This window comes from Lissotriton helveticus, chromosome 9, assembly GCF_964261635.1.
Source record: "Lissotriton helveticus chromosome 9, aLisHel1.1, whole genome shotgun sequence".
Lineage (NCBI taxonomy): Eukaryota > Metazoa > Chordata > Amphibia > Caudata > Salamandridae > Lissotriton > Lissotriton helveticus.
This window is the reverse complement of record NC_136070.1, coordinates 1,179,383,444-1,179,408,220: the sequence shown is the minus strand read 5'-3', so window position 1 is coordinate 1,179,408,220 and position 24,777 is coordinate 1,179,383,444.

The window sequence follows — 24,777 nt, the reverse complement described above, 5'->3', positions numbered from 1 at the left end:
AAAGGGCAGTGCGGCTGCCACCCACGTCTGTGCTGTTTAAATAGCCCAGGTCTCCTGTAAATAGGGCTGAAAATGCCAAGGCAACTGCAGGCCGCCGCGCGGATTAGGCGTGAACGTGGCGGAGGCAGGTCCATGAAGGGAAGATAATGGAAAGTACAAGGGAGAGTTCAGGAAGATCTGGCTACAAGATTAGAAAAAGAAGGATGAGATGACCTTCATCAGATGGAGGAGAACCAAAACTTCAGCTGAATTGTTCCCTGGTGTTGGGTGCAGCAGTGATGGAAAGGGGGAGAGAAGCCAAAAATTCTACCTCCTGGCTTCCAATTTACAAAGTACTGCATATATAAGGGCATTTATACTGTCTCACTTTGTTTTAATGTCCATGATATGTCTAAATAGCATAAAATACGTCAAAGATGCACAGGATGCATTGCTCTCAGGAGATGATTAATGCACAGAATATTGAATCAAATTGTGTGACATGAAAATCACAGACTGATACATCATACTACTGTTTGGAACAGCAGCTTTAGGTCACCATGGGCTATTATTAACCTCTCATAGTTCTGGTCTTCCCCCGACCTTTGGGCAGAATATTTAATTGTATAATACTGGCCACTGGGTGGTGTAAGGAGGTTGGCCCGGGCCACGTCGGTACTCACTGGGCGAATTGGAAGCCGTTGTTCAGGGTGTTTCTTTTACACTGTCGAACATTATGGATTAATAGGTGGATAATTTTGCTTTCTTCGTATGCATACAACTAAGTGGAATTAGGACACTAGAACCCTTGGCTAACTCCTGTCTGAGCATTATAATAATGATGATGATAATAATAATAATAATAATATTAATAGTCAAGTCAAGTCAAGTCAAGTCAAGATAATTTATTCAACAAATCAATGCCATAAAAGTGAACATAAAGGAGGAAACGTTTCATCGACACAAAGACATTACTTTAGCAATGATAATTAAAATTTGAGGTGTTGTAAACCAGAAAATAAAGTTAAAATTATTGGATAATGCAGAGGGTTTCATATAAAGTGCATAGTGCCAAATTAATATTACAATATACAATAAGGAGACAAGTTAAAATTCCTGGCTGGAGCAAAGTTTAACATATAAAATATCGAATTCTAACTGATAGAGTACAAAATTCTATGTTCACATTATCATAAACAATTGGACAAATATTAATATTTAAAACATTAATTTTAGTACTCACAGTATAGTAGACACTGCAATTTAAAAAGACTAAATAGAACAGGGGGTATCCAGTGACGTTCAAAATTTATTTATTGAAGTTTTGTATAGCGCTAACTGGACCCGAGGGTATCAGAGCGCGTCACAGCATGTACAATTATGAGCAAACAAATTCTGCACGGAAAACGAGAGCAGAGAAGAAACAAAGACAAAGACAAAGACAAAAAACACTTTCAGTATCCCAACTCAAAGGCAATATGTAAACAGTTGCGGAATATCTCTCCAGGTGGAGGGGTTTCAAGAAGTGGAATAGTAATCTTTTCCCAAGTCCTTTCTGGGTTACTCTTTACGGTCGAGAGCGCTCTAGGAAGAGGGCTTTGAGAAGTGTCTTGAATTTCGGAAAGGAGGTGGTCATTCTGATGTGAGGTGGGATGGAGTTCCAAATCTTAGGCGCATTACCCGTGAAGGATTTATTTGCGATTTTGAGTTTCTGATATTTCAGTGGGATGAGTAGAAGCGTGTTGGAGCTTCTGAGGGTCCTGGACTGACCGGCCCTTTTGAGTTTGGCAGCCAGATATTCAGGTTTGCCTGTGTGCAAGGCTTTATGCATGAGACAAGCTGTGCGGAAGCTGGCTCGTTGATCAATAGGAAGCCACTTCAGTTCCCTAAGTGCCAGAGAGATGTGCTCAAATTTCTTCGCTCCTGTGACCATTCTTGCTGCGGCGTTGAGGGTAGTGGTCAGGGGACCTAGGTGAGATTTTGCTGATCTGGTCAATGCTGCGATTCCATAGTCAATTCTGGAAAGCACCAATGCCTGTGTGGCCTGTTTAAGATCTTCTAGAGGGAGGAAGGGTTTTATTCTGTACAGCAGCTTCAGGTTTAGGAACGCGCTTTTTGCGGCTTTTGAGATGTGTTTTTCCATGTCCAGCTTGGAGCCGAGGGTAATCCCTAGGAATTTCACCTGTAGTATAAAGTGCAGCATGCTACATTTACAGTTTAAATAACCGTAAACATTCAAATAAATATGTTTACATAAAAAAGGATGATTTGATAGTAATTGTTAAAATTACAGCTTTTTTCTACATCTGAAGGCTCTTGATAAAAAACTTGCAACCCCAAAACAGACCAAAGGCGAAGACAGCATTTGGAGGTATAGCAAACCAGGCTTAAGAAGGGGAAGTATAAATCTTTTAAGCAGCTGAACATAAAAATCACAGACAAAGATAAAATGTAAGGTATCTTGTTCCGAAAAATCGTCACAAGGACAAGGTTTGCGAGTACCTTGTTTCGCAAAACCTTGTGGAACAGCTAAAAACCAAGGAATCAAATATAATCGAAATCTTGTGAACAAAAAACAATAAAAAACATAATTTACAATAAGTAAATATGGTTGGACTTGATTGTACAAAGGTAATGTGATATATCTTCCAGTCATTGGTTTTATTAGGTCCTTTTCCTCCCTAAGGTCCTGTTGCTTCTCCAAAAACTGTGATTTAATGGCTCTAATTTTAGATTTGCTCATCGGTTTCGGCCTGTTATATAAATCAGGGCAACCTAGCCATTTAGTCATGTCCATTATATACTTCAACCATGGGATATCCAGGGATCTATCCAAAGCTATACAAGCCATGATTACAAATTGGTTTAATTTTGTGCTGAGGCTAGCCCAAACTCTGAGCCAACGTAGCAAAGGGGCTATCGCAATCTCATCCTCGATATACCCCACCCCAACCTCTTCATGTAAAATAAACGCCGGGTGGTGGAAGGTACCACCAATAGTTTACGAAAAAAATTATCTTTGGCTCTCTGAATCTCTTTGCCTTTCTTATAGCCCCAAATATCACAACCATAGCACGCCATGGGGGTACACTTTTCTTTATACATATTCAACAGGGCGGGTAAAGGTTTGCTACCTAGTTTCTTTGCAAAATTTAGGGTAGCCCCCATTGCTCTGGTCAAGGTATTCTTTTTTTGTATAATTTGTGCTACCCAGGGTCATCAAAGAGTACCCCCGAATATAGAAATGTTGGGACTTTTGTTAATTCAACTTCAGTGCAATAAAATGTAAACTTCCGGGGTTTTCGGGAGCCAATGGACATTATATGTGACTTCTTAAAATTTATTGATAGAGTGTCCATAAAACTATAAAACCAATCAGTAATCTTCGGAGCCCCGCAGCTGTTCTTGCAAGTAAAACCGTATCATCTGCACATAACAATGCAGGTATTTTCTTGTCACCAACCCTAGGGATGACTATACAGCTAGTTGTTACAAAATCCCCCAGCTTGTTTATATACAGAGTAAAAAGGAGGGGGGCTAATATACATCCCTGACGTACCCCCCTCTCTACATCCCAAGGGCTTGTCAATTCACCATTTTTATTATATCTGACTGAGGCTGTGTTTTTTTCATGAATCTTGAATAAAAAAGCCACTAACTGGGGTTCAAGGCCCATATCTCTTAGAATTAGCCTTAGTTTGGACCTATTTACGCAATCAAACGCTTTTGTCAGGTCCATAAAAGCCAAGTGTAGTACTCCCTTTTTGGCAATCGTATACTTTCCTATGACTAAATGTAAATTACGGCATTGATCCAGAGTCCCTTTGCCCGCCCTAAAACTATATTGTAGATTGGAAATAACGTTTAAAGGGTCTAACCAAGTTGTTAAGCCCTCTAAAATGACTTTGCCCATAATTATCACAGCAGAGTCTAAAAGAGAGATCGGCCTATAACTTATAGGGTCGTCTCGTGAACCTTTTTTAAAAATAGGGACAATGACTGCCTTTCCCTAGGATGACGGAGGACTTTGTGAACACGCCGCATTATAAACATGTGCTAAAATTCTCGACCAAACACTAGTGTCAGCCTTAAACAGGGCTACTTGTACCCCATCGGGGCCCGGAGCCTTTCCCCCCGCTGTAGATAAATTTCGTTATAAACTTCCTCTACGCTAAAAATAAGCCCTGCACTAAAATGCTCAACCTCCACCGGCTCTGTAATTTCTTCTATACTGACATTATTAAAAATACGGCTAAAGTGCGAAACCCATTGGTCAGCTAGAATTAAACACTTTTTATTTTAATTTTTGGAATCAGAGCGGACAGGGCTGTTGACTACTGACCAGAAATTTGCACTATCATATCTTTCAATACGCATGCTTCGCTCAGGGCTTCCCACGCCTGCTCTTTTAACTGATTCTTTCTGTTTTGAATAGCCAATTTATAAGCTGTCCTTTTAGCTCTAATTTCTAATGTATCTCAAGGGATACATTTGATGGCCTGTAAAAGCTCCCTGTGAGTTTTAGAACAAGAGCTATCAAACCATCTTTCGGCCTTCGAACAGCTGACCTTGCTGACAACAGTAAGGTCTGTAGCAATTTGCTTTGTTAATATTTCGAAGGCTTCCAGAATGGTATAATCATCCGTGGATGAATCTAGGCAGAGTTGAATTTCCGAGGCACAGGAAGTGTACAGGTTTTCAAGGAAGCTATCTGGGGTAATCCTTTCCCATTTTAACCTGCGATTTTGACCTTTGGTTATGATATCTTTATTTATAATATGGGTACTTATCCACTCGAAATTGTAAGTATAAGGGGATTATGGTCACTGTAACATGACCAAGAAACTGTTAAGTCCACAATATTTGAGGCAAATGATGCAGTCAAAAAAATATAGTCAATGGTACTAGACCTTCCGTTCCCTGTATAAGTTGGTACTGGCTCCACGCTATTTTTTTGCCAAGGACATAGTAAATTATGTATTGAAAGGGTATTTTCCAAACATTTACCAGCTGGTGTATGTTCAAAATGATTTAGCTTAGGGGAAAACTCCCCTTGGTCTAGTTCGATAATACAGTTTAAAGTGCACAAATGAATAATAAAATCCCCTAAAATTATTAAATCATAGTGTGAAGATTTACCCTCTTCATAATTTTCCAGAAACTCCTCTAGGATTAGCAAGTGTTCCAACTCATAATCTTCTAGAGAAGGAATTATAAAAATAACCTACTAGCAAAGTAGCACGATTTTTAAATGAGAGTTCTACCACTAGCAAGTGGTGAGATTTGTATTCAATCATTCGGAATTTACAGGAGAGTTTTAATGAAAACATTAAAAGTAAACCCCCTCGTGCTCTACCCATATTGAAGGGAATAGCATATTTACAAAAAGATTTAAAACCATCTAAGTAGAAACAGCCGTTTACCTCCCACGTTTCCTGAAAGGCAATGATATGATGATCTGCTAGAAAAATGTCCCAATTTAAAAGGCCTCTTTTTGAGCATAAGCCCGCTATATTCCATGACAACATTTTCTCATGTACGTTCAAAGATGAGGGCGTTACAATATTGCAATCCACAGGCTCAATAAGAGGTAATATGGGGGTAAACACATTTGAAGGACAAAGGTTAATCACAGTGTTATGCATTGTAGTAATGAATTGGGCTATAATTAATAATAAAGGGGTCAATTCACAGAACTAATCTGAGATAAAATCCTAAACTTACTTCTTTTGGTATTCACAGCAGACATTAGGTAGTAGTAAAGTTAGGACTCTCAACTTTACTACTACCAAACTGAGATAAAATCCTAACTTTACGACTTTCAGTATTCACAAAAGGCATTTAGTAGTAGTAAAGTTAGGAGTCCTAACTTTACTACTACTTAATGCCTTCTGTGAATACCAAAAGAAGTAAGTTTAGGATTTTATCTCAGTTTAGTAGTAGAAAAGTTAGGAGTCCTAACTTTACCAGAATTAAATGGCTTCTGTGAATACCAAACGTAGTAAGTTTAGGATTTTATCTCAGATTAGTTCTGTGAATCGGCCCCAAAGTCATTTGTACAGCGCATGGCTACTTGACACCGAAGTGTTCCAGCGCTTGGTAAAGTGACCCAAATACCCACACAAAGACTATAGATGAAGCCTGGCCCATTTAGCTAACCTAAACACCCGAGGGGCATATTCACAAGGAGCCATCCCCGAATTAACAGTACTTTAACGCAGCCAAAGCCGTGATAAATATACCTCCCCATTCACAAGCTGGTGATAACAGCCCACAGCACCAGTTTACTCGCGATAGCAGCCGCAAAAAAACATCGCCACAGAGTATCCCTGCAACTATCGCTAATGAGATGCAGAGTAGGCGTCCCGTGCAAATAGCCGTGACAACACGATACCTCAACATTCACAACGACCAGCCAGCTCTGCAATAAGAACACAAAACACACGATAAGGCTCGTTAGCAGCAGGAAATAAACACCTGCTCTGACCTGGTGTAAAGTCGGATGGTAGCCTCCACCAGAAAAGGGACCCCAGCCAAGGGCGTCATCGGAAGGCCAACAGATGCCATGGAGCCACTCATCATGCAGCCCGGAGACCCAAGAGGCCCACAACACCCACTGCCACCACCCCAGGACCCCAACCCTCACCCGGAACACCCCCCTCCCCCGACCACCACAGAGGCAGCTCAGACAAAGACAGCGGCCCCCCAGGAAACGCACCTGCCTCACAGACCCAACATCTGAGAATGTCACTGTCCACAACAGGCTGAAACGAACAACCATCCTACGCATCTGGACCATCATCGTCTAACAGTCCAACGGCACCAACACAGCGGACAACCAACATCCCACCCTACCCCAAGCTGCTGGCTGTGCTGCACCTGGTGGCCCCTGGCACACCCCAACCAACAACCGCCAGAGTCAGTGGAGTCTCACAGCCAGCCACATCCAAGTCCCCCACACCTGTCCTGGACATCACCATCACCCTGGCACCCTAGTCCCCATACGTCCAACACAATGCACAGTAACTGCTGGAGACCAAGCAAGGACCATACGCCATACCCCCATGCCCTCAAGTGTTGGAGGCAATCCACAGCACACATGCCCTACATGCGCCACCTGGTGATACAGCACACAATCTCCGCTACAGGAATCTCGCGTCACACATCAATGTGCAGGCAACATCAGAACACCATGGGACCTTCACCAATGTCACCTCCAAATACATATCCAGTGTGCATGATCGCTTCATCCTCCGACAGTCCATCAGCAACCAGCGTTCCCAGGATGGCACCAAGGGAAATGCACAGCCCCTCAGCAAGTTCGAAATTAACACCCCACTCACCTCAACTCCACAACCATGCAATCCACAACTCTGGCAATGTACAAGTCACAAAATTACAACCAACATGCACAACAACATGCCCACCCACCAGACACGTCAGAACAACTTACAATGGTAACCTGGGCAAGCCGTGAACATGAGCCATCAACGGCATGGCATTCAGCCACACAATAGCCGAATGTGGGGAGAGGTGGCAACCAGGCATGTATGAAGGATGCAGTAGAACCATGAATGGGAAAGTACACAATGCCAAGAGTGGCAGCGATGTGCTGGTATGACCGCAGTATGCAGAACACACCTATTCCCACGGTGACATACACCTCTGACGTATGGAGTGTACTGTACAGTGGACGCAACCATGTCACCCCAGCCAGTGGGGGTCCTCTCGAAAATGTTGCCTGTCACGCCCCCCGTAAGCGTGAGCAGAGTGGGATGGCCGGGCGCAAGCCAGTCCAGCATAGGGGTGTGAATAAAAAGCACCTAGCCCTGGTCCTCTTCCGGAAAGCCCAACGTCTCTGGCAGAGCGGCACCTCCGACCCTGCCACGAGGCCGATACTGTCCTCATTAGCGAAGTTGCCTGCGATCCTGTGTGCCTGCCGTACCCAGGCCAGCTCGACCACGAACCTGTCAAGTCCGCCCCTGCGCAGCCAGGCCAAACTGCTCACATTCCAACACCGGCATGTGTCAAGGAGGGACCACCACATACTAGTGTAAGCTCCAAGCCCGAGGCCCACGACCCTGCCAGCCTCTCAGACCATCGCTGGCCCCCTGTCACTGGCCCACATTACTCCTTCTTCATTCACATACTCCACCGGTGTTTTCTGCGGCCCAGTAGGTTTCATATGTGAAACTGTGTCGGGGGTCCTGAATGGCAGTGACCCCAAATCCAGGCCAGTGGCCAAAGCACCAGACCCCGATCCATGAGGCATAGTTCCATATGGGCATCTTGCGACACGTGGTGCCACGAAGCCTGTTCAACGCCAGCCGGTGACACGTGCTGCCACTAACCCTGTTCAACGCCAGACGGCGACACGTGCTGCCACAAATCTGTGCTGCCAAAAACCCTGTTCAACACAAGCAAACATCACGTGCTGCCACAAGCCCTGTTTAACGCTAGCCGGCGACACGTGGATGAGGGATCAAGAATGCAGTAGAACCATGATTGGGAAAGTACACAATGCCAAGAGTGGCGGCGATGTGCTGGAATGACCGCAGTATGCAGAACACACCTATTTCCACGGTGACATACACCTCTGGCGTATGGAGTGTACTGTACAGTGGACGCAACCATGTCACCCTAGCAAGTGGGGGTCCTCTCGAAAATATTGCCTGTTACGCCCCCCGTAAGCGTGAGCAGAGTGGGATGGCCCGGCGTACGCCAGTCCAGCATAGGGGTGTGAATAAAAAGTACCTAACCCTGTTCCTCTTCCGGAAAGCCCAACGTCTGTGCCAGAGCGGCGCCTCTGACCCTGCCACGAGGCTGATACCGTCCTCATTAGCGAAGTTGCCTACGATCCTGAGTGCCTGCCGTACCCAGGCCCGCTGGACCACAAACCTGTCAAGTCCGCCCCTGCACAGCCAGGCCAAACTGCTCACATGCCGACACCGGCATGTGTCAAGGAGGGCACACCACGTACTAATGTAAGCTTGAAGCAAAAGGCCCACAACCCTGCCAGCCTCTCAGACCATCGCTGGCCCCCCGTCACTGGCTTACATTACTCCTTCTTCATTCACATACTCCACCGATGTTTTCTGCGGCCCAGTAGGTTCCATATGTGAAACTGTGTCCGGGGTTCCCCCGATCCATGAGGCATAGTTCCATATGGGCATCTTGCGACACGTGGTGCCACGAAGCCTGTTCAACGCCAGCCGGTGACACGTGCTGCCACTAACCCTGTTCAACGCCAGCCGGCGACACGTGCTGCCACAAACCTGTGCTGCCACAAACCCTGTTCAACGCCAGCAAACATCACGTGCTGCCACAAACCCTGTTTAACGCCAGTCGGCGACACGTTGATGAGGGATCAAGAATGACAGAGTCCACACCAGTGGTCGCACGGAAAGGAGTAAGAGGAAGATGCAGCTCAGTCCAGAAAAAATCTGGGTCATAGTCAGAGAAGTGACCAAACATGTGGTGCCACTGAACCTGAACTACACAGGCCAGTGGGGCCACCAACCTATGCCGGCGACACTCGGTGAATGGCCCGTGCTGGCCAACACTGCTTTCGGCTTAGGCTGCACTCGAGTAGGTCACAGATTTGGAACTGAACATCAAGTATGCAAAGGCAGATTACATATCATTGCACGTAAGGAGTGGTGTAAGAGGATGTTGCGTTGCATCTTAATGGAGAAAAAAGGAGCATCGTTATGGAGGTGATTGTAAACTACTGATAACTGCCCTGGTGTCACTAACTCTGTGCTGCACGAGCCAACGACACATGGCTGTGGGTCACTGCTGACCACTGCCTCTGGCCAGCACTGCGGTCAAGTAGGTCACAGAGTCATGAATTAGCAATGGTGGAGTGCATATCAGTGTACCGGCATCATCGCAGACAGCATCCCCTCTCAGCCCCGGTGCCACTAAGTCTGTTGCCCGACATTCATGGACACTCACTGGTCGTACCTTGATGGCGTCTGAGTCAATGGACTAGGGGCTAGTTTTCATCCTCATGTAGCTGATACCGAATTGGTGGTGAAAACGAGGCTTGTGCTTTTGACCCCACAATTTTCTGCTTCCGGATAAAATCAAATCTTCTGCATCATGCACTGGAGGACACCTTCCACTGTCCACCGGAACCCTCCACAGCATACACCTCGGACATTGATGGGGACCCGCTCAGGTCGCATGGCCCATCTGACTGCACCGCAAGTCACCGCCCCGTGGCTGGGTACCTGTGCCGGCTGCAGTGCGTCCGGGGCCACTAACTCTGTGCTGGTCCTGAGTCGAAACGGTTGTCCTGACAGACTTACGGAGTTGCTCAGACATGTCGTGGATGCCATCATCGGCCTCATACCCTTATCAGCACTCCAGGTGCCAGCTACTTAGTGCTCCGCAGGCCATTGTCCGTTGCTGATTGTGTTTTGTGCTGTGGAGCCTCAAACAGTGTGGGGGCCCTGAGACGTTGATGGGGAAGATGATGCTGGCCTAACCCCATTGCATCTGCATCAGGAATATATCGAAGGGACACAATCCATGTTGCTCAGTAGTTGACTCTGTTATACATGTGTTTTCTGTTTCCGTTGCACTGGTGTCCAATGTTCAAGTGGTTGCCAGCACCAGACATTCTGTGTGGAATGGCTTCCACTCACCCCACACTAATCCAGCACAGGCGTCACTGTACATGTGGCCTTGACAATTAAAGGGGCTGGGCGCATGTGCCTGTAGCCAGTTCAACATCACATATGCGCGTGTCCCTGTGGTCTTGTTGTATGCATGAGGGCCCTGGATCCTACGACATTACATTGTGCTGTGTACATCGGATGCAGACATGTCACCGCAGGCAGCGGGTTTTAGCTTGGACATATAGCTTTGTTGTCACCCACTCAATTCATAAGGGGAGTGGCCAGGGCCACTGTATGCAGAGCCAACATGGGTGTGTGCCTGGTATTTGAACGCCCCTGTGCATGGGTCTGTACTGTGAATGTGCATCTGCATGTGTCTCTATGGCAGTGTGGGTCTCCTTAGTGGGGTGTGGGTGGGCCCTGAAGGGTGATAGACACCTACGTATGTGTCCTAGATCACATTCCATGGGTTCAGCCCCCACCAACACCTGTTGGGCCACCTCCTTTTAGCGTGCCATGTGTGGGTGGGTGAAGTGTTGTGAGCCACATGTGCTTGCGGGTGCTTCCTGCTGTGTGGTCTGTTGCAGGTTCGGTGTTCCCCTCTGAGTATCTTGGCAGGCCGGGTCCTGGTGGGGTGTTGCGTGAGGTAGCCCATGGGATATCCATGGGCTGTTGTAGGGCATCGGTGTCGACAGTGTGGTGGCCCTCTCCGGCATCACAGATGTGTTGTATTCTGTGCTCAGCCCAGCAGCAACGCTCCACGGCCTTATCTTCAAAGGAAGACACTGTCAGGAAACACACACAGTCCATTTACTATGGGATTACTGTGGGTGAGACACCTGTGGTGAGACTCAACCATAGTAAAATGTCCAAAAACTGGCTGATCAGAAAAGCAAACAAGCATTTGCAATGCAATAGGTCTCGCATTTCCGCGAGTTTAAGCTATTGGCATTGTAAATGACAATGCCTATTATTTTTTTTTTTAAACGTAAATAAAAGGCATTGTCATTTACAATGTCAATAGCTTAAACTCACGGAAATGCGAGACCTATTGCATTGCAAATGCTTGTATTGTTAATGGCAGCAGAACTTCTGGACGTTAAAGTGATACCGCCGAATTTTCATTCTTTTATATTAGAGTTCTGCACTGCCAGGTGTTGCATTCTCCGTTCGCTCATTGAGGGAAAGACGTTTTAGGTGCTTGTGCATTTCAAGTACGACTGATGATCACAAACATAATAAAGGCCATTTAATTTCTCCAGGATACTGCTCAAGGCTCCTGATCAGCAGACAGGCTTGTTTATTACACGACACCACAAATGTAACCTCAACAATGTCTAATATCCATAATGCCTACAACGTTGCAAATGTTTGCAACTGTGATTTAGTTAATTTCTAAATTAACAAGTGTTCATTTGGCGTATGAAAATGTACAAAAGTAACTGCAAATGAAAAAACAAATCCCCGCCGGGCCGCCGCGCTGCCTGCGACGACCCGGAAGCGGTTGGGAAGCCGGCCAATCACAGCGCGGCCCCAACCGGAAGTCCCGCCCCATCGCGGCGAGAGGGAGAGAGAGCTGCCCGAGGAGCCACGAAGGCTCCGCATTGAGTCCCGGTCCCGAGATGGGGTACCGGGTGAAGAGCGGCCGGGCGCATGGGGAAGGCGGGGCTTTCATGTGGTGAAGCGCCACCCGAGATGCAGATCCGCCGCCGAGCACCGCCAGAACAGGTGAGTGTGTTGAGTGAGAGGAGGGGTGAGTGGGGGTGGGGTGTACGCGTGTGTGTGTCTCTGAGTGTGTTTGTGCGTGCGTCTGTCTGTCTGTGTGCGCGTGTGTATGTTTAAGGGGGGGTGCGTGTGTGTATATGCAGTGTGTGTATGGCTTTCTTTGTGCGCATGCGTGAGTGACGACGTGCGCGCTCACGAGGTCGAATCTCGGCCTGCAAATGCGCGTGGCACTTTCCTGTCCTCATTCCCCGAAAAGTAACTACTATAGTTGTCTCGCATAGACAGCAAGCAAAAGCTTCGCTTTTGCTTACGTCTAGCGAGACCTAAAAATCCAGACGTATAATGGAGCAGAACCCAGTGCAGCAAACGCTCAGTCCACTATTCAAAAGATTAGAGGACAGCTCCCTTTAGGACCCCTTTTAGCTCATTAGAATACATTTACAAAAGCAATCATCAAAAGTGAAGCTGAATTCAGAGACTGGGAAATTAGAATAATGGGATATTTTCTATGTGCATGGCATATACTTGATAAGTAAACTATTGCCAACGGCTGTGACCCAGACACATGGAATTAAAATGGCATGAACTGCTGAGTCAATTTCCAAAAATATCTCAAAAACTAGGGGGACCAGGAGCTGTGTTTAAGCAGGTCCTGCACACGACCTCCAGGGCAAAATGTGTCTCCAGGGCAAAATGTGTCTTAAAAGGGTGTTCCTAGTGCAAGAAGGTCTTTCTTCATGATGCCCTCACCTACCCTGAAAGATGTCATGGTTCATGCAAATATGTCCACCAGTGCACATCCCTGTTTGTGACTTTTCTCCAATTCAGTAGTAATTCGGTCACTTGGTAGAACGATTTCTTTCGAATTCCTCAGATATTTCAAGTAGTACACAGTCCATCAATATTTCAAAAACTTGTTTATTGATTATTATTCTTGCCACATCGTCACAGCCGACGCGCGTTTCGCCCTCCACGGGCTTTTTCAAGGCTGCAAATCAGTATACAAATACACACAATCAGTAAAAATATTTTCATTGTGGGCCACCTTTGCCCATCAGTGTTTGACCAAACACTCTAAATCATGTTAAGCCAAATTCCAACTCCCAGTATAAATCAAGCAACCATGCATCTTTTTCTAATCAAATGGAATCTAATGCCCTGCACATTATCTGAAGAAGCAAACTAGAGCATACATTGATTGAACAAAACACTTATATATCTTGTTATGTGGTCAGTCTACTCAACACCATTATTGCATAATATCTGTTTAAGTTGTCTTAGTCAATCCTTTTGCTCCAGATGACCACCACTTGAGCCTCAGTTACTTCTTTACAGTAATCAGCATATCAGTGTGCCCATAATCACCAAATCTATCCATATTTAAAGAAAAATCATAAATCCCATGCCCAGTCAATAACCTAGAGTGCAAAAATAATGCCAACTGATGTTAAAACAAATCCACTTACCAAAAGCAAAGTAGATTGGTGAGTGGCGTAATCTTGTACAAATCAATAAAAGATATAAAAAATCCTTCTCCTATTACTCCTGTAAAAACAACGCCGGTATTTAGAATGTATCATATTTCGATTGGCAGTTCCACCAGGCCCCAACCCATGTCCAACGGCTTACCTTAGAGCCTTTCAATATTCAAGGTAATAATTATCCCTTAGAGTACTGGCGCTTGTAATTCCATTCCTCATTTGATAGTCCATGCATATGACAATAGTTCAAGGAGCCATGATAAGTTCCATCTGTAAAAAGAGGTTCATTCCCATTTCAAATTAATTTGGAGGGCCCAAATTTGTTATAGATATCTCTGCAATATTATTCATATCACCAAACGTGATTCTCATGTAAAATAAAAACACAAAGTTGCATTTGGGCTGTCCAAGACACAGCCTGGCCAAATACCGGTCTCACACTCCCATAAAAACACCAATTAACCCAACAGCTCAGTCCTGTTATCCAAAGTATGCAGCCAACCCTGATAAGTTACCCCTCATCAAGATAAAACTGTCATACTGCCAGAAATATGCCTCAATTCCCGTTTTGACTTATTCTAAACCCCGTCAGTATAATTCACATTAACTCAAGAACTGGAATGATATAAGTCCCTAATTGCCCTAGTTGTTTCACCTAAACGTGCTCCTGACATGCAAACGTTCAGCGCGGTACTCGAGTGCGTCTGTATGCTTTAAATGCTGCACCCGAATACAATTCCCTTCCGCCGGCATGGTGACCTCAGCGCTTTTATACATTACTCAAACCGTACACGTTACTCGGTGTGCGGCAACAAGGAGTGCATAGTCAAATTCTATCATCGCTCCCATTCCTAAACGCCTTCACTGTTAGGCTACAGATCGCGACCATCCCGCAAATTAATGCAGCATGCCCGAACCCGGGTCTTCACGAATTGCAGCTACGCCCGGTAAGCCTGAAAAACGGAGAATGCGTCTTCTTCATTCTAAGCAGCATTCACTCAGTGACAGGAAAACAGATTTAAACTTACCGCCAATGCAGAGCCGAGTCGCGTCTCAACAAGGCGTCTCCCTTCCGCGTTCGTCTGGCAGAGAGTAGCTGCGTGAGCCTGGCCCACCCTTTATGTAAAACACTAAGGAAGGACTAAAACGAGTGGTTCCTTCGAACTAAGGTGGAAATCGTGGCCATCTTGGAGCAATTCATCCAAGTTGATAACATATATATCACAGGCATATTCTTCTGGGTCAACAAGCAAAAACATACAATATATACAATTTAAAAGTTCAAAAGCAACAACAAATCCTTTGCATCTCTTCTGATCTGTTATTAATCAAGTCATAATACACACATATTATTTATCAGACATGAATGTGTAGTGATTTATGGGCACATTGGATTATTCAGATCTCATTACTCTTTACCCAATTTTGATGAACCTAACAACTCAGGTATTTACAGAAACTCACACATCTCTTTGTCCATATTTGCTCCTTTCTCCACCGCTCTCAGAGAAATAATCCATTTGCTTTCCAGTCTTCGCAATTGCTGCTCACGGTTCCCACCCCTGTTTCCTGCCATCACAACATCTACACCATGGAACCTTATTTTATGCAAATCATTTGGTTGGTGTGCCATGTTGAAGTGCGATGCCAGGGGATATTGGGCATTATTGTTACGCATGGCCCTGATATGTTCCTGGATTCTCTCTTTTAATGGCCTGATCGTGCTGCCCACATATATCCAATCACATATACATTTTATGCAATATACTGTATAGGTAGTGTTACAGTTGATAAAATTACGTATTGTATGCAGTTTTGGACTATTGTACCTAAACTGCAATGTTTTATGTGACGCAAAGCAGCATATACAACAGTTTCCACATCTGTAGAATCCTTTGGGAGAGGTGGGCATCCAATTCTTTGCCCTTGGTGGAGGAATGAAACTCGGACATAGCTCTTGTCTCAGAGTTCTTCCTCTACTCCAAGTAATTGAGGGTTTGATTCCCACTTTGTCATGTAAACTGGGATCTTCCAATAGCAAATGCCAATTTCTGTTCAATATCTTGTACACATCAGTACTAGCAGTGCTATATGGAGTAATGAACCTTATCTTTTTCTTTTTTCTTTCAGGTTTACGTATTTTTTTGACAAGCAGTGAGTTTCTGTTAACTTTATCAATTCTAATTCTGGCCTTTGTCACTATATCATTACTGTAACCCCTAGAAAGGAATCTCTTCTCCACTGATTTCAGTTCTGTGTCCAATCTTTCATGATCACTACAATTTCTTTTGGTTCTTAGCATTTCCCCATAAGGGATTGCATTGATTTGTGAACTTGGATGTGCACTTTGTGCATGTAATAAGGAATTACAGGCTGTCTCCTTTCTATAGGGAACAGCATGTAATTTGTCCTTCTTAACCACAATAGTGACATCCAAGAAATTGATCCTAGACACACTCTGCTCCTTTGTGAACTTTAGGTTAAAGGGATTATCATTTAGAAAATCAAAGAACATGTCTAAGTCCTCCTTACTGCCCGACCAGAACATCAGTAGGTCATCAATGTAACGACCTAGGTACAATATACTTTCTGTTAATTCACTTGGGCATTTGCGCCATATATGGATTAATTCAAAATAGCCCATATATAGGTTTGCAAGCGAGGGGGAAAATTTAGCCCCCATGGCTACCCCCCTAATCTGGCGATACCATGCTCCATTGTGCAAGAAGACATTGTTGGCTAGTACCAATTCGATCATTGCCATCAGCATATTAGAGTGGGCATAGGTCTCAATGGGTCTGCTCTCTAGGAAATGACGTACCGCTAGTAGTCCCCTGTCACAGGGAATGCTCGTATAGAGAGAGCACACATCCAATGTGACAAGCATATGGCCCTCTACCCAATCCACATCTCCAATTTTGTTCAGGACATCCCTAGTATCTCTGATATAAGTCGGCAGGTTCACAACTAATGGTTGCAGGAACAAGTCTATATATTCAGAGATTTTTTCAGTTGGTGATCCAATTCCTGCTATGATTGGCCTACCCGGAGGGAAGTCAGATTTTTTGTGTACCTTTGGCAGGCAATATATACAAGGATAAGTTGGACTTTCATTGTAAAGGTATTTAAATTCTGTTTCAGAAATCAAACACTCATCTTTCCAGATTTTAAGATGATCGTGCACTGATATATTTATCTCTTTGATGGGGTTACATCTTAACTTGACATATGTGCTCGTATCACCTAATTGTTTGTCAATTTCTCCAATATATTCATTATGGTTCATCAGGACGATGTTCCCTCCCTTGTCCGCCTCACAGATGACAAGGGAGTCCTTCCTTTTCAGGTTCGTCACTGCCTTACGTTCCTTCTCATTGATGTTCTGTGTTCTGTATCTATATGTGCTAGAGTATTTATCCTCCAGCGCATATAATTCCTGGGTCACATTGTGTTGAAACCTGTCTAAATTATTACCCTGTAATTGTGGTGTGAATCGAGATTTGACCTTGAGACCACTGTTGATTTCTGTGTATGTATCCAGACACAAACTGGTTGCTACGGATTCCATGCTATCCATACCATCCTCTGCATTAATGCTGACCAACAAGTGTGTATCCCTGATGTCCCTGATCGAAGGGTTAGAGCTATTCATATGTATGCTCGATATTCCTGGTGCCTGCTGTGGTCTGTCAGCAAAGTATTTCAACAGTTTGATGTTTCTAATAAACTTAAAACAGCTTATGTGAAATGAAGTGAAGTCTGGAATATTACTCGGACAAAAGCCCAATCCTTTGCTGAGTATATTTATTTCTGGTTGCAACAATTCATGGTCAGACAAATTTACAATGGCAATTTCATTACAGGTTTCAATTGGTGCAATTACATCTTTTGGTTGCGAGTCACTGATCTGGTTGCTACCCCTGCTCTTCCTCGTTCCTCCTGATCTCTTGTTCCCCCTCCTTGTCCTTTTATGTTTGTATCCTTCTTGAATGTTTCCTTGTTTCCCTGTCTGAAACGCTGTAGCTCTAAAAAAAAGGGATCTTGTACAGGACCTTGGGCACCTCCCTCTATCCCTATGGAATCGACGCTTGTTAAGCTGCCAATACTTGTGATGTCAGACATACTACTGCTACCCGCTGTCTGCGAGGTTGTCTCAGAACCGGTTCGATTATTGTTCGAACCTGAAAAGGAAGGACTCCCTTGTCATCCGTGAGGCGGACAAGGGAGGGAACATCGTCCTGATGAACCGTAATGAATATATTGGAGAAATTGACAAACAATTAGGTGATACGAGCACATATGTCAAGTTAAGATGTAACCCCATCAAAGAGATAAATATATCAGTGCACGATCATCTTAAAATCTGGAAAGATGAGTGTTTGATTTCTGAAACAGAATTTAAATACCTTTACAATGAAAGTCCAACTTATCCTTGTATATATTGCCTGCCAAAGGTACACAAAAAATCTGACTTCCCTCCGGGTAGGCCAATCATAGCAGGAATTGGATCACCAACTGAAAAAATCTCTGAATATATAGACTTGTTCCTGCAACCATTAGTTGTGAACCTGCCGACTTATATCAGAGATACTAGGGATGTCCTGAACAAAATTGGAGATGTGGATTGGGTAGAGGGCCATATGCTTGTCACATTGGATGTGTGCTCTCTCTATACGAGCATTCCCTGTGACAGGGGACTACTAGCGGTACGTCATTTCCTAGAGAGCAGACCCATTGAGACCTATGCCCACTCTAATATGCTGATGGCAATGATCGAATTGGTACTAGCCAACAATGTCTTCTTGCACAATGGAGCATGGTATCGCCAGATTAGGGGGGTAGCCATGGGGGCTAAATTTTCCCCCTCGCTTGCAAACCTATATATGGGCTATTTTGAATTAATCCATATATGGCGCAAATGCCCAAGTGAATTAACAGAAAGTATATTGTACCTAGGTCGTTACATTGATGACCTACTGATGTTCTGGTCGGGCAGTAAGGAGGACTTAGACATGTTCTTTGATTTTCTAAATGATAATCCCTTTAACCTAAAGTTCACAAAGGAGCAGAGTGTGTCTAGGATCAATTTCTTGGATGTCACTATTGTGGTTAAGAAGGACAAATTACATGCTGTTCCCTAAAGAAAGGAGACAGCCTGTAATTCCTTATTACATGCACAAAGTGCACATCCAAGTTCACAAATCAATGCAATCCCTTATGGGGAAATGCTAAGAACCAAAAGAAATTGTAGTGATCATGAAAGATTGGACACAGAACTGAAATCAGTGGAGAAGAGATTCCTTTCTAGGGGTTACAGTAATGATATAGTGACAAAGGCCAGAAATAGAATTGATAAAGTTAACAGAAACTCACTGCTTGTCAAAAAAATACGTAAACCTGAAAGAAAAAAGAAAAAGATAAGGTTCATTACTCCATATAGCACTGCTAGTACTGATGTGTACAAGATATTGAACAGAAATTGGCATTTGCTATTGGAAGATCCCAGTTTACATGACAAAGTGGGAATCAAACCCTCAATTACTTGGAGTAGAGGAAGAACTCTGAGACAAGAGCTATGTCCGAGTTTCATTCCTCCACCAAGGGCAAAGAATTGGATGCCCACCTCTCCCAAAGGATTCTACAGATGTGGAAACTGTTGTATATGCTGCTTTGCGTCACATAAAACATTGCAGTTTAGGTACAATAGTCCAAAACTGCATACAATACGTAATTTTATCAACTGTAACACTACCTATACAGTATATTGCATAAAATGTATATGTGATTGGATATATGTGGGCAGCACGATCAGGCCATTAAAAGAGAGAATCCAGGAACATATCAGGGCCATGCGTAACAATAATGCCCAATATCCCCTGGCATCGCACTTCAACATGGCACACCAACCAAATGATTTGCATAAAATAAGGTTCCATGGTGTAGATGTTGTGATGGCAGGAAACAGGGGTGGGAACCGTGAGCAGCAATTGCGAAGACTGGAAAGCAAATGGATTATTTCTCTGAGAGCGGTGGAGAAAGGAGCAAATATGGACAAAGAGATGTGTGAGTTTCTGTAAATACCTGAGTTGTTAGGTTCATCAAAATTGGGTAAAGAGTAATGAGATCTGAATAATCCAATGTGCCCATAAATCACTACACATTCATGTCTGATAAATAATATGTGTGTATTATGACTTGATTAATAACAGATCAGAAGAGATGCAAAGGATTTGTTGTTGCTTTTGAGCTTTTAAATTGTATATATTGTATGTTTTTGCTTGTTGACCCAGAAGAATATGCCTGTGATATATATGTTATCAACTTGGATGAATTGCTCCAAGATGGCCACGATTTCCACCTTAGTTCGAAGTAACCACTCGTTTTAGTCCTTCCTTAGTGTTTTACATAAAGGGTGGGCCAGGATCACGCAGCTACTCTCTGCCAGACGAACGCGGAAGGGAGACGCCTTGTTGAGACGCGACTCGGCTCTGCATTGGCGGTAAGTTTAAATCTGTTTTCCTGTCACTGAGTGAATGCTGCTTAGAATGAAGAAGACGCATTCTCCGTTTTTCAGGCTTACCGGGCGTAGCTGCAATTCGTGAAGACCCGGGTTCGGGCATGCTGCATTAATTTGCGGGATGGTCGCGATCTGTAGCCTAACAGTGAAGGCGTTTAGGAATGGGAGCGATGATAGAATTTGACTATGCACTCCTTGTTGCCGCACACCGAGTAACGTGTACGGTTTGAGTAATGTATAAAAGCGCTGAGGTCACCATGCCGGCGGAAGGGAATTGTATTCGGGTGCAGCATTTAAAGCATACAGACGCACTCGAGTACCGCGCTGAACGTTTGCATGTCAGGAGCACGTTTAGGTGAAACAACTAGGGCAATTAGGGACTTATATCATTCCAGTTCTTGAGTTAATGTGAATTATACTGACGGGGTTTAGAATAAGTCAAAACGGGAATTGAGGCATATTTCTGGCAGTATGACAGTTTTATCTTGATGAGGGGTAACTTATCAGGGTTGGCTGCATACTTTGGATAACAGGACTGAGCTGTTGGGTTAATTGGTGTTTTTATGGGAGTGTGAGACCGGTATTTGGCCAGGCTGTGTCTTGGACAGCCCAAATGCAACTTTGTGTTTTTATTTTACATGAGAATCACGTTTGGTGATATGAATAATATTGCAGAGATATCTATAACAAATTTGGGCCCTCCAAATTAATTTGAAATGGGAATGAACCTCTTTTTACAGATGGAACTTATCATGGCTCCTTGAACTATAGACATATGCATGGACTATCAAATGAGGAATGGAATTACAAGCGCCAGTACTCTAAGGGATAATTATTACCTTGAATATTGAAAGGCTCTAAGGTAAGCCGTTGGACATGGGTTGGGGCCTGGTGGAACTGCCAATCGAAATATGATACATTCTAAATACCGGCGTTGTTTTTACAGGAGTAATAGGAGAAGGATTTTTTATATCTTTTATTGATTTGTACAAGATTACGCCACTCACCAATCTACTTTGCTTTTGGTAAGTGGATTTGTTTTAACATCAGTTGGCATTATTTTTGCACTCTAGGTTATTGACTGGGCACGGGATTTATGATTTTTCTTTAAATATGGATAGATTTGGTGATTATGGGCACACTGATATGCTGATTACTGTAAAGAAGTAACTGAGGCTCAAGTGGTGGTCATCTGGAGCAAAAGGATTGACTAAGACAACTTAAACAGATATTATGCAATAATGGTGTTGAGTAGACTGACCACATAACAAGATATATAAGTGTTTTGTTCAATCAATGTATGCTCTAGTTTGCTTCTTCAGATAATGTGCAGGGCATTAGATTCCATTTGATTAGAAAAAGATGCATGGTTGCTTGATTTATACTGGGAGTTGGAATTTGGCTTAACATGATTTAGAGTGTTTGGTCAAACACTGATGGGCAAAGGTGGCCCACAATGAAAATATTTTTACTGATTGTGTGTATTTGTATACTGATTTGCAGCCTTGAAAAAGCCCGTGGAGGGCGAAACGCGCGTCGGCTGTGACGATGTGGCAAGAATAATAATCAATAAACAAGTTTTTGAAATATTGATGGACTGTGTACTACTTGAAATATCTGAGGAATTCGAAAGAAATCGTTCTACCAAGTGACCGAATTACTACTGAATTGGAGAAAAGTCACAAACAGGGATGTGCACTGGTGGACATATTTGCATACATGGTTCATGAAACTTTACTACAGGCTTGTGGGTAGATTTTCGTGACGGAATTTGCTTAAGGGTGAATAAGCATCCTACCAGTTGGGCACTCCAAAATTGAGTATTCCTATAGGATTGGACTATGACTATGATGGGTAACTTATAATATTGATGTGCTGATCATTTATAGCAAGTTCACCCTTTCTTTTTGTTGATGCATGTCATGGTTCATCATTGGGCATGATACTCGTCGGGGCAGCACTGCAATGCCCGTAAACGGGGCTCTTTGGCGGAGATCATTCTGAAGAAGCCGTATGGTGTGTGTGGGTGTGAGGGCTGGGTAGTACACTGGGTTAGTGAGATAAAATAAGTCTAGAGCTGTCCTACTGTCATGTGTTTTATTCCTGTGGTAGCTCTAGCCTTACTAAAATATGAGAGAGCCACTACAAGGTTGTAATGTTCCTACAGGGCTATAGTAGTGTGGTGGGTCACCATGTTTCGTGCCTGCTTAGCCCCTAAAGGATCTGGTGGCACTTCATCAGGACCGAATATGAAGTAAAAACAGTGACTGGTGCACTATTGCTAGTCTGGTTCTCGAATTCGTGTCTGATGACCAGGTGCAGTAGAGTGACCCCTGGTAGGATTATACTAGGGCAGAAGACCTAAGGGGAGAGATAAATGGGAGACAACCAATGGAGAGTGTATAGCAAACAATTGGAACCTGTCAGAAAGTGAGCTTTTGCAGCAAACTTACAAGTGGTTAATGAGACTAATGATTGAAAAAGTGCCAAAGTAAGGTGAGGTAAGGGTGCATAAGCATTAATTCTCAACTTGCTTGGTGAAAAGGTTAGGTGGCAAAGCTTAAGTTTAGAGGTGAAGGTGAAGGTGAAGGAGCTTGGAGTGCACACATTCACCAACATGGGGAGGAGTCGAAAAAATGGGCATGGTAAGCTCTAGGCAACGACATGTCACTGGTATGTACATATAGGGTTCAAAGAGTCCCCAAGGTAGGAATCAAAATGGGAAAAGGTGCTTCAGTAGGTAATCAAGGCTATTTACACAACTAGAAATGTACAGAGACCTGCCTACTAATTTTTCGTGAACTGTGACTGGCACTTAATTACTGCCGTAAAAGCCATGGTAGCGTTGTAACTCCTTCTGATTTTGTGCACATTGGATTGTGCCTAGAGCCGTCCTAAGGGGCAGCAACACAAACACATATGCATTCATATCCCATTTGAAACATGGCTAGCACTTGCCAAAATATGCTGGTACATGTCCGCCAATATTATTGATTACCTTGAGTGGCACTTGATTGCTGTCGGAGTTTCCAAGAGAGCTTGGTCGCTCATTCCAAAGTTGTGCGTGGCTTGATGTGGCTAGGATCGTGCTGAAAAACTCACCCGTAGTGATAGAGTCTATGACTGATGAGGAAGGCTGAGCATGTTGTTGCTCCGACGCTGAATGAGAGTAAAGTATTCGACCAACATGTAATAATGGCGTATGAGGAACTTACCGGTGTCAAGGCGGCATGGTTTACCGGTCAGAAAACCTATCATACGCAAGGTGGCTGAAGGACAACCGTCTGTCCTACCCTTGCACCGGGTCTCATGCTGGATGCTTCTGGGTCTAAGGCTTATAAGGAGGTTGGATGCATGTTAGAAGTGTCAAAGGCCTCAAAAGACTAGACTAACAACCCGGCAGCCATGTTGAGAGGGGGGCATGTTTGAAAAGCTTTATTGACAAAACGTGTCTGTATGCACGTGAGTGCGGAGTAGTATTCAATGCATTGTTCTAGTGAAGTAAAGGTTCAAATGTTAAGTAAACTAGTAACATGGAGTGAAGGAGAGGTGCAGGTGTATTAAGGATTACCTGCCTCAATTACGTGCGCACCAGGGGTATGTGGGCAATACTGCCCTGTTAGAACTGGGGGTCTCTAGTTGGCAGAGGTAGGTACCACGGTCCAAATAGGGACCCTTGCTTCTAGTGAGGGTAAGGATGATACACTCTTAGATAACCCCTGCTCACCCCCTTGTAGTTTTACATGAGCAGTCAGGCTTATCAAAGGCAATATGTAAAGTATTTGTACCAACACTCACAGTAACACAGTAAAAACACCACAAACTGACTCCACAACAGTTTAGAATAAATAAATATATTAATCTAAACTACACAAGACCACACGACAAAAATCCAACATACACAGTTCAAGAATATGGTTGCAAAAGAGTTCTTAATGTTAGCGTTGAAATAATCCACAGTTGCGTGAAAAGTTCACAGTTGTGTCACGTTTACCCACAGTACCTTTATTAGCGATAAAAAGTTCCAAGCACAGAAGCTGTAGCGGTGGAAAACAAGCGATGCGTTGATCCTGAGACCCTAGGGAGGCATTAGCGACAACCCCGCTGCAGCAGCGGACATGTTGCGACGAATCCAGTCTGTGTGGGGAGGAAGGCGATGACTTGTATGGATTCCGATGCGTAGGTTCCGTAGGAAGATTTCTCCCATAAAGGAACAATGCGATGATATTCGGGGGCTGCTCGATGCGATGGCTCTGCAACGATTCTCACAGCGACGTGATGGGGGAATCTCATCCAGTGGCGACAGGCTCTGCAACGATGTTCGCAGGGGCGTAAATCTTCCCTCTAACGAAGGGTGCGACATCTTCACGCAGCAGCGACAGGCGCTGCGACGATCTCAGTCTTCGTAGCAGCGGGAATTCTCTCGCTCTGCCGGGTTTGCGACAAAACT